The sequence below is a fragment of the Lissotriton vulgaris genome, chromosome 2_1 (assembly GCF_964263255.1).
Source record: "Lissotriton vulgaris chromosome 2_1, aLisVul1.2, whole genome shotgun sequence".
NCBI classification, from domain to species: domain Eukaryota; kingdom Metazoa; phylum Chordata; class Amphibia; order Caudata; family Salamandridae; genus Lissotriton; species Lissotriton vulgaris.
This window is the reverse complement of record NC_141687.1, coordinates 121947987-121957123: the sequence shown is the minus strand read 5'-3', so window position 1 is coordinate 121957123 and position 9137 is coordinate 121947987.

Here is a 9137-nt window from a genome sequence, read left to right as displayed (position 1 = left end):
CATACCCTATGAGTCTTTGCCTTTTCAAGGATGATGCGTTACGTGTTTTTTTTCAGGAACCATATTACTCTTGTCGAGTATATAATTTGAATTGAGTAACATCCAGGTGTTTACAACGCGGCACAATAGACTTGTGGCTGAAGGCAAAGCAGTTTCTCTCTGTGACTTTCAGTGGGTCAAAAAGGTGTTCAGAATACATGGTCATCCAATCCTTGGCCTCTCTGCAAAGTACAAGGGCACTTGTCACGTATGCCAGTTGTGATCTATGCAAATGTGTGGGTAGGGTGGCAATCTATGCCAGTTTTAACATATATGTTTGTCACGCCATTAATTATATAGGCCCCACCTCTTTCGGGACCCTCCACTCTTTTCATCCCACCTAAAGCCGAGGCATTACTGGTGTTTCTGTACTTCCTACGGACAGTTACAGAAGGCACACGCAGAGAGAGGGAAAAAAATGTAGATAAGGAGATGACAAGTACGGAAGCATGGCTGTTTTAGATATTTTTGCCAGGGCTACTTGTGGTTTCTTGTGCAGCTCTGGCAGCCCTGAGAGAGAGCCAAAGGGCCATTGGGTTATTAGCACAAAACCAGGGGCGTAACACAGGCCCCTGGAGCCCCCGTGATTCAGGGGGCCCACAGGCTCCAGGCGGACCCCCTCAGCACAACACTCTGGCTGCAGAGCTCCTGATTGAGCCCGGTACGGGCAACTCCACGTGCCTTGCAGGGAGGCCCCCTTCGAGTTTCGTTATACCAGGCACAGAGCCTGGTAAGTATGACACAAGCTCCACACACCTCCCAGCCAAAATCAACCCGTTGCGTGCTCGTGTGGGCCAGCACTACCTCCCGGGTGCTGCGCACGACCTACGACCCTGCCCACTGCGTCAAACGCCCGCAACGCGGCGGAATGTCTGCTGCTGTAAACGGGTTAAGGGCCTAATTTTGATATCGGTGGACGGGTTACTCCATCACAACGGGGATGGATATCCAGTTGACTGAAATCTAAATCCCATAATATCGTATGGAATTTGGATTTCAGTGGACAGGATATCCGTCCCCATTGTGATGGAATAACCGATCCGCCGATATCTAAATCAGGCCATAAGTAATTAAGTACCAGGGCCAACCACCAAGAAACACCAACACAATTTACGCGGCGCTCACCGTGGATTCCAATCATATGCTCCAGAATTAATACTCTTTCAGCCAAGATCTTCAAAGCCTCCCGCAGCTGCTGAACTCCTTCCCCCTGAAAATAAAAACATGTTTACACCTTAATGTTTATATATGACCACTTAGGACATGTTCAGACATATTGCCTTGCATACTGTCTACAGGTGGCAATGTGAGGTCTGTGTCGATCCTCGGTCGACCCAGTAATTGGTCCGGCACATGCATGTCCACCGAGCGCCCTAGACCAGTGATTCATAGCCTTTTGACTACTGTTTTTTTTTTTTTTTTTTTTTTTGGGGTTCAATTCTGCTTTATTAAGAGAAAGGCGAAAGGATACACAGCTTGGAGCGCCCACAACCCGGAGGCCGGCAGCAATGCAGTAGTAACAATACACAGCCTGACAGCCGGCATCCCGGGGGCCCGGCGGCGCATGAGCGAATGCTGCTGTAACTGTCCGGTACTCGGCAGAGGCCAATCAAAGCAAGGATAAGCAGCAGTTGAACAGGTTTTTCGTGAACGGGTGCATAGCCTCGTCACTGTTTTGATGTCCGTGAAACAAAAACCATAAACCATCCCAACAGGTTAACAAAATGAGAGGTGTTACATGACTGTGTCCTAAGAGTGTATGGCAGTGGTGTATCGCGGCGGTCCTGGCAGGTGGCGCTGCGCGGGGAAACCTATCTGTCCTGAGCAGGCTGGCTAGTGTGGGTGGAAGTCCGTGGGGTGCAAACTGCAGGAGTAGCAGGATACGAAGAGCATAGGGCATTCGGAGGGGGACCTCCGGCTCATGCAGCGGGGAGGATGCTTAGGCTTCGGAGGGGGTAAGAGAGCCTATCTGTTTACCCCAGGGCAGAGATCTAGGTCCACGAGAGTGTCAATGCAGCTGGGGAGCGTCGGGTGCATCGCTTGACTGTTCCTCTCCCGTTGAGCGTTTAAGCAAATAGTGTACCAGTGGCTGCCATATGTCTCCTGGGCGACATGAGAGAGGCAAGAGCTCTGCAAAGGTGTTGTGTTGGTCTTGGCAGTATGTTAAATCAGTCAGCCAGTCCTTGAATTTGGGAGCCCTGCCCCTACCCCAGCGGCAAGCCACACGTCTCTTGGCCAAGAGCAATGCAATGTCAGCGAATTTCCTGCATTCCCTAGCTATGTGTCTGGTACAGCCGAGGATGACCACAATAGGGTCCGCAGGGACCTCCACTTCGACCATGTCTGCAACGGCCTCGAGGACCTGTCGCCAGTAGTCAGCGATTCGGGGGCAAGACCACGCCAGGTGGAGAATATCGGCATGCTCAGCATGGCATCGTTCACAGCGGTCATTATCGGCCAATCCAAATCTGAATTTCCGTACCGGTGTGTAGTATATCCTCTGAAGGAATCTATAATGTATCATTTTCAGTCTGCAGCTGGCTGAGATGCGGGAGGTCAGTACACAGCAGTATTGCCACTGGTCGTCTGAGATATCTGTACCTAGTTCCGCCGACCAATGCAAACGGGCAGCAGAGACTTGCAAGGGAGCAGCCCCCCTAATCTGGCGGTAGAGCCCCGAGACCAAATGGGTCCCAGCTTGAGACTCCAAAAGATGGTGTAGTGGTGGCAGGGTCGCAGGCTCATTAGGGTAATCAGGTAGGATGTCTCGCATCCCAGCGCGTAGTCGGAGATAGTAAAAGAGGTCAAGAGGCGATCGTTCATGCGCACCAAAAAATTGGTCAGCCGATTTAAACAGCCCATTGTGGAACAGATCCCCCCAATAGGCAATAAGGAGCCTGCTACAAAGGCGTTGGAACCCCGTTTCCGAAAGCAAGGCAAGCCGAGGATGATAGGTAAGAGGCAATTTAGGGGAGTAGGGCAACTCGCAGAGCAGCCGCCTAGCAATACGGCGCCATGCATCTAGCGTGCAAGAAACCGAGGTGTTCGAGGTGGTGATGGAAGTCTCAGGGCAATGCAGCAGACCATTCAGTGGGAGGGGATGTACTATCCAGTCCTCCACCGCGATGTGCGGCATGAAGGGAGTAGGAGCCATCCAATGATAGGCGTAGTGCGCCTGCGCGCATAGATAGTACGCTTCAAAATCAGGGATATCAAAGCCCCCTTGGTCATAGGGTAGGGTTAACGTCGACCATTTCAGCCGGGGAGATTTCCCGCCCCAAAAAAGTCTGCGCAGCTCCGCATGAAGTGTCTTGAAAAAGAAAGCACCAGGGTAGTAGGGAATATTGAGAAAGAGGTATAGGAATCGGGGTAGTATCACCATTTTTATAAGGGAAGCTCTGCCAGCCATGGAGAGAGGTAACGTGATCCACCTATCAACAGTGGCTGTCAATTTGGTCACGGCCACCCCATAATTGGAGCGGAGCGTCTCGTCCTTGGCACGTGCGACACGGATACCAAGATATCGAAGGTCATCACGGCACCATACCAGTGGGTAGTCCAGCGGGAAATCGTGCACAGCATCAGTGAGAGGGAAAAATTGCGATTTAGACCAATTAATGTGAACACCTGATAGTCCTCCGAAAAGGACGAACTCACGAAGCAGGGGATTAAGGTGTTGGTCCGGGTACTTGACGTACAGCGTTATGTCATCCGCATAAAGGGATACGTCGATTTGCCGCTGTAGACATTGTACCGCTCCCGCTCGGTGTAATTGGCGCAGTCGACAAGCCAAAGGCTCCACAGCAATAGCGAACAATAGAGGCGAGAGCGGACATCCCTGGCGGGTGCCTCTCGTGAGATTGATGGATGGCGACAATTTCCCGTTTATCAGCACTTTTGCCGTGGGCTCTGTGTACAGGAGGCGCACCCAGGCCAGAAAAATTTTAGGGAAGCCCATGCTGGCCAGGACCGAAAAGAGGTAGGGCCACTCGACAGAGTCGAACGCCTTGGTGGCGTCGAGAAACACAGCTGCCACGGGGACATCAGGGTGGACCGTGCGGAGTAGAGAGAAGAGGGTACGGAGATTATGAGAGGTTGACCTGCCCGCCACAAACCCAGACTGGTCAGGTAGGACAAGTCTGGTCATGAGCAGCGAAAGCCGCGTGGCTAGGATCTTGGCAAGAATCTTGACATCGCAGTTCAAAAGGGAGAGTGGGCGGTAAGAGTCACAGGAGCCGGGGTCCTTGTCCGGCTTCAAAAGTGAGGTGACAACCACCTCCCGCATAGAGCAGGGTAGAATCCCATCAGCCAGCGATTCAGTAAAGACTTCCCGAAGCACAGGCGCCATGATGTCAATATAGGCCTTGTAGAATTCAGCCGGGATGCCATCGAGCCCCGGGGCTTTACCGTTTTTGAGGGACATGATGGCCTCACGAATCTCATCGAGCTCGAAAGGCGCCGCAAGGAATTCCCTATCTCCATCACTGAGCCAGCAGAGCGCCACCTCCCCCAGGTAGTCGGCGTAGGGAGCATCCACCTCCGCCGCGGATGTATACAGTGCCGAGTAGTGCGCCGTGAATGTAGCGAGTATCGCATCAGTGTCTCTAATGGGGACGCCAGTGTTATCTGTGAGCTCTAGGACAGTGTTGTGGCCGCGCGGCTGACGTGTGAGGGAAGCTAGCACTTTCCCAGGTCTATCCCCCTCGCAGTACCTACGGGCCACCCAGTGCTTCCCCCTGTATTTCGCCTCTCTGGCAGCCTCTTCCTCGTATTTGGACAGCGTGTCCCTAAAGGTCACCTGCAGGCGCGGATCATCATCCACCGCCATACTGAGCTCCAGAGTCCGCAGCTCCCTCTCTAGTGTGGTGATAGTACGTAGGATATCACGGAGGACCCCATGACTTTTGGAAATGCAGAAACCCCTGACAGTGACCTTGAAAGCCTCCCAGATGTGCTCCACGGACTCCACCGAGTCCTTGTTCCTAGGGAAGAAATCCGCAATCTCTTCGCCCAATTCCGTGCGAAAGAGCTCGTCGAGGAGCACATCGGGGCCTAGCTTCCACTGAGGTCTCGGAGTGTCCCAGCCAGGAGTCCGGAACTGCAGTTTCACAGGACTGTGATCTGAAAGTGTCCTGGGCAAGTGGTCAACCCCGATAAGTTCCCTAACAATGTCTCGGGTGGCTAAAAAATAATCCAAGCGCGCCCACGTCCCGGTGTGAGGTGTGAAGTGGGTGCCTTCCCGCCCGAGGGGATGCAGGTGCCTCCAGGCATCAATCAGACCGCCCTCCTCTACCACCCCCTCCAGAACCTCCCTGGCTCGGGGCTTGTAGGAGCCAACTCCATCCGCCCTGTCTAAGGGGGGCGCCAGCGCCAGATTAAAATCCCCACCCCAGATGACATGTCGTGCCCCAATGGCAACAATCCTACCCCACAGCGCGGAAAAAAAGGCAGGTGAGTCAACATTAGGTGCATACATAGAAACAAAGAGATATGTGTCATGTCCCACCCTACCCCACAGTAAAACATACCGCCCCTCCCTGTCCACCTCCTCCCCAAACCGATGGAAAGGCACACCACGGGCAATGAGAATCGCCACACCTCTAGCATAAGTCGAATAGGAGGAGAAGGCACGAGCACAAGCCCATTTGGACCCAAAGGAGACGTCCCTGCGCACGGGCATATGAGTCTCCTGCAGCATGGCAACATGGATGTGATGCCTGTTCAAGTAAGCAATGACATGTCTGCATTTTTTGGCATTGTTTAACCCCCGGACATTCCACGAGAGACACGTCAGCCGAGCAGTTGAGTTCATAGTGGCCATGGACATAACAAAAGCATAGAAGTAAGCGCCCGGGTGGGCCAAACAATGAGGCGTCCGCCACCCCCTTTGGACCAGATTGCACACCAGTCTAGGAAAGATATATACAGTACATGCAATGGTAACCTCTCAGAAACCGTCCCCCCCCCTCCCACCCCAGCACCCCAAACATGCCAGGAGCCATGGATCCCCTTAAAACGAAACCCCCCCTTCACCCTCCCCCCCAACTTCAAAGAGGCAAACAGCCAAACGAACAGCAAGTCAGTGGGGAACACCCAATCGGGGTACATCAGGAAGCACGCGCTGCCACCACCCGGCCCATAGCTCCAAACTGTACCGCCCTCGGTGGAGACTAGGGCCGTGGGAGTGGTCCTTGGTATACGTTACCACTGGGGTGCAATGTCCAGACTGTCGTCGCTCAGGCAGCTCCCCAGCTCGCAGGTGGAGTAACAGCGCCAGTCAGAGGGATAGCCTGATGCAAATGGAAGTTCGAGCGTGCAAGAGCCGTCAGTCCGCATGGTGCTCTGGAGGCAGATCTTCATTCTCGTGTTCTTCCGCAGGGGCCTGCTCATCCCTGCGCGCCCTGCGGACCGACTTAAGGAAATCCTCAGCCTTCTGCGGGTTGGTGAAAAAGCGTTGCTTGCCTTGGTGGGTGATCCGCAGCTTCGCCGGGTACAAGAGAGCGTAGTCTATCTGGGCCTCACGCAGTTTTTTCTTCACCGGGAGGAATTTGCGCCGCTCATCCTGAACCATCGGGGTAAAGTCAGGATAGATGGAGAAGGTGATGCCCTCGAACCGCAGTGATCTTTGTGTCCGGGCAGCCCTGAGGGCGGTGTCACGGTCTCGGTAATTCAAAAGGCGAGCTATGATAGGTCTCGGCGGCAGACCAGGTTGAGGCATAGGCGCTAGGGAGCGATGGGCCCTCTCCACAATGAATTGAGACGAGAAGGCTTCTTCCCCGATGGAACCCTTGAGCAGCTTCTCCACGTAGAGCTCCATCCTGCCCGTTGCAGTGGACTCCGGCACATTCGTAATGCGGATGTTATTCCGGCGGCTTCGCGCCTCCAAATCCTCATTCTTTGCCGCTATTATGCGGAGGAGGTTGTCCATGCGCGCCAGTTGCGTCGTGTGGGATGCGGCGGTATCAGTGGTGTCGGAAATCCTCTGTTCTGCAGTGGTAAGGCGCTCCTCATGGCGATCCACCTTATGGACTAGGGCGTCCAGCCGAGCTGTGACGCCGTCCACTTTTTCCACAACGGTGGCGAAGCCGTGTCGCATCTCCTGTATCAGGCTGGCAAGGTCCGCAGCAGGAGCAACAGGTGGGGCAGGCTGCGGAGGCGGTGCGCTGGGCCCCGGGGTCATCTGCGTCGATGAGCTGCTTTTCCGCGAGTTATCAAAACTCAGCTTAGGCTGGCGGGTATCAGGCCGCCCCATGATCGTGGCTGAGGGCAAGACAGCGGACGAGAAGGATAGAACAGGCTGGCAGAAACACAGCAGGCAAGGATCAGCCAGGAGCGGGAGCACGGGACCCAAGTCCGGTGGCACCAGCAGCGCCCGTTGGTCTCCAGTCCGGTCTCGGGCACCCGGCAATGGCAGCAGGCAGTCGCTGTGTGAGAAACAGGCAGTACAGGAGCCAGGAGCACCGGCCTCCCAGCCGGGCCGCAGGGTCAGAGACAGGGAGGCAGGCCAGTATCAGGAGCAACGCGGCACACAGGTTTGCGCCTCCTAGAGATGGCGGCCGTTAGACGTGCGTGCAGTCCAGTTTCTCTGTGTTGATCAGAAAACTATGTTTCTTAGTTTAAACTCCACCCATGGAGAATCTAGATTTCACTCTGAATTAATCACACACTTCGGAAGGCTCCTAGTTATTTTCTGCTACAAAGATTCCTGCTGCTGCTGTTGATCCGCTTGTAATCTAAAGGTTTTTTTTGATATTGCTGTTTATTGCTGTTGCTCCTGTGAGAGCTGAAGTTTTTTTTTTTTTTTAGAGTGCCACTATTTTCACTCTTTATCTAGCTAGTATTCTGGACTTGAAGTAGAAATAGGAGGCAGCTCAAGATCATTTACCCAGTCGTGGGCTAGCGATATGGGGGAGTACCAGGCAAGTCCCGTGTGGTGGGGCAGCTCCTCCGCCCGGTAAAGGGATCGTAGGCGGGCAGTGCAGGACAGGTGCGGGGCCGTGGCGCCAAAAGAAACAGGCCTGGCAGCCCGGCAATGCCGCAGCAACAAGTGTTCTGGCTGGGGGAGCCCTACCCCCGCGGCAGCGCTGTGACGGTGGAAAGGGAGCCCCAGAGCTAGCGGGCAGAAGTCCCCTACCTGTCCCGTCACCTCCGTGCGCCGCCTCAGCTGGGACGAGCAGGCGAGGGTCCGATGCGGCCTGCGAGCCTCGTGGCAGGCACCGGGCTTGCGTGACTACAGCAGCCAGGCGCCCGTCTCAGGCAGCTCCAGAGCAGGTGCCGGGCAGATTTCCGGAGCCCGTATCTACGGCCCTGGGGATCGCAGCTCTCCCAGACTTGGCACGATTGTGGGCAGCACCCCACAGAAGCGGAATCCGGTCTCCGGTGGGCACCGCAGCACCCCGTGGCAGAGGATCCCAGCAGGATAGATGACCAAGGAGCGGGAGCTGCAGGACTAGGCAGCCATTCCGCAAGCGCGCCCTCTAGCGCCCCCCTTTTGACTACTGTTAATCATTACTGAAATCCAGGGACCCGCATGGATCATTATTGGAATTAGGAGACCTCCTTTGAGTATTTATTGAAATTCTGGGATCCCGGGCTAAGCAATTGTGGCGATTTGAACAATAAACAAAACTATAGGAATAAGCATTCATCAAACACACACACAAACAATGAAATACTTAATTTATTCAAAATGAAATATAAAAAATAAAAATCAAACTTTTAAATATTAATGGGAAGATTGGAACTTTTCTAAAGTCAATTGAGGCCACCACCGTCTATACTATATTCTCTTCAGTGCATTATTCACATTTACAGAGCGTTTTACAATTTGCAATTTTACTTTAACATTTATATACATTTTATTAATCTGTAAATATTCTTTCATTTTCTAAGTAGTTGCGGGGCCCCAGAGTAATGATCCCTGGATCAAGGGTTAAGACTTAAGGTGCCCTAGACTTAAGGTCACCTTCACACAGCAGATTTTGGGGAGTCACCTGTGGCTTGGGTCTATAATCTAGGGAGTGGGCACTTCTCAAATCGTATAGTTCTTAGTAGCAGTGTATAAAGGTATAATACCCCGCAGTTGCTCTATCCCGGAG